At 39.7% G+C, this 2,295-nt stretch overlaps 1 protein-coding gene across 1 annotated transcript in view; it reads right to left on the bottom strand.

The window, feature by feature from the left end:
* Positions 1–2,295, bottom strand: part of si:ch211-248a14.8 — a 10,021-nt gene that overhangs the window by 2,465 nt on the left and 5,261 nt on the right.

The following is a 2,295-nucleotide window of genomic DNA, read 5'->3' as shown; positions in this document are numbered from 1 at the left end:
TTTGCACTGAAACCCAGCTCTGATTGTTGAATGACACAACATGCAGGTTCAAACCCAAGGTTGTGTTCACTGAAGGCAATTTCTGATAAAAATTAAGCCCTTGGACTGAAGTAGATCAGCTGAGATGGTAAAGAGATGGAGTTGGCCATGAAGAAAAAAATCTGCTTGTTTCCTGCCAAAACTGCACACTTGGGACGAGGGTTGAGGGAAATGGGTATGCAGTTTTGTAACACTGGAATTTCACAAACTTTCCAAGGAATTTCTCTTTCTCAGGTTAATACAGCATTCTTCATAGACCTTTGGAAAATTAAATTATTATCCATACAGAATACAACTTTGATTACTTGCAACATCTCAACTGAGCCTGGGTAAGAACGTGATCTTTTGTGATGCAGCATCCAGAGCTTCAATTATGTGAAATCTCCTGTTCCTCCTTTTAAAAGGTATTTAGATAAGAATTTGAAGCAGAGGAAGACAGAACGACTGGAGAAAGAGAATGTTAGGTTTTGTAATGCACTTGCATAAATATGGCAAAGGCACACTGGACAAAAGATCTGCTTCTGAAGTGACGTTCTACAATTCTAAGATTGTCCTCCTTGCTCATTGCAGTGTTCTGTGCATTCGTCTAACCAACAGGTCATTTCTGTCATCTTTCAAGATAACAAAGATCCCACAAACAAATTCCAAAGAGTGAGGTTTAGTCGATCTATCCATACTGAGAGTTTATTGAGAAAACATTTTTATTGCTAGATTCTTACCAGAAACGTGATACATAATTTCATGGGGTGACAATATGGCACAAGTAATTGCACAGTAATATTAAACTGACATTTCCGCAAAAGAACAGAGAATGCACAAAGACCTGCCTTTGATGGAGGGTTTTTTTTTAAATTGTTCATTATTTAAATGGCTAGTCCAGTTACTAATAGTATTGTCCAGGATATTGATAGTTGGGGATTCAGTGATGGTAATACCATTGAATGTCAAGGGGCAATTGCTAAGATTCTCTATTGCTAGATAGAGATGGACGCTGCCGGGCACTTGTGTGATGAGAACGTCACTTAATAAACTGGCAACAACATTCATTCAAGTGGAAATTAATTTAATTCAATCTGGGAGATGCAAATATTTCTGAGCAGAAACAACCTGAATTCTTTTCACCAGGAAATTTCAGAATAGCCACTGCAAATCAAACAGTCTGGTCTCTCTGCTATAGGAAAGATGTTGTTAAACTTGAAAGGGTTCAGAAAGGATTTATAACTATGTTGCCAGGATTGGAGGGTCTGAGCTATAGGGAGAGGCTGAAACAGCTGAGGTTTTTCACCCTGGAGTGCTGGTTGCTGAGGGGTAACCTTATAGGGGTTTATAAATTCATGAGGGGCATAGATAGGGTGAATAGCCAAGGTCTTTTTCCCAGGGTGGGGAAGACCAAAACTGGAGGGCATAGGTTTAACGTGAGAGGTGAAAAGATTTAAAAGGGAGCCCTACAAAAATTCATCAAAGATCCTCAGACAATACCTTCCAAACCCACAAACACTTCCATTTAGGAGAACAAAGGCAGCAAATAGATGGGAACACTATCACCTACCACCAAGTTCCTATCCAAGCCACTCACCATCCTGACTTGGAAATACATCGCCATTCTTTCAGTGTCGCTGGGTCAAAATCCAGGATTTTCCTCACTAATAGCATTATGGGTCAACCCACAGTAGGCGGACAGCAGTGGTTCATGATGGCAGCTCACCGCCACTTTCTCAAGGACAGCTAGGGATGGGCAATGAAAAAGCAGGCCAGCCAACAATGCCCTCGTTCCACGAATGAATTTTAAGAAGCACATAATAATGCAAGGGTATTTCTAAATTACCTCTTTAATAAGTGAGCTAGAAGCAATACACCTTATATTACAGTGCATAATGCATCAATCTTAGTGCAAAGGATATTTTACATTGATTTTTGAACGTAAACGTCTATTATAAAGAATGGAGCTAGTGAAAATGTTGCAGAATGCCATCAGCACCCTATGCACATCTGCTGATCTGACAGTAAGCTCCTTACAGCAAAGAGATCAAAAGAAGGTTAAACTTCTGTCAAATAAATCAAAGCTACACAAATAACTGTCAACTGTGCAGAGCAACAGCTGTGAAATAAATTCTGCAGTCTCATATCACAATAAAGCAGAGTCATGTTGGCCTGCAGGTCCCAATGTATGATATTTATACATTCCACCTTTATGGTGACAGGAAGACCACTCTGCATCAGTGTTACTTCATTCAGTCACACCTAAAGTTGTTTTTT

The sequence above is a fragment of the Rhincodon typus genome, chromosome 34 (assembly GCF_021869965.1).
Source record: "Rhincodon typus isolate 14 chromosome 34, sRhiTyp1.1, whole genome shotgun sequence".
NCBI classification, from domain to species: domain Eukaryota; kingdom Metazoa; phylum Chordata; class Chondrichthyes; order Orectolobiformes; family Rhincodontidae; genus Rhincodon; species Rhincodon typus.
This window is presented reverse-complemented; position numbering and strand designations above follow the sequence as displayed.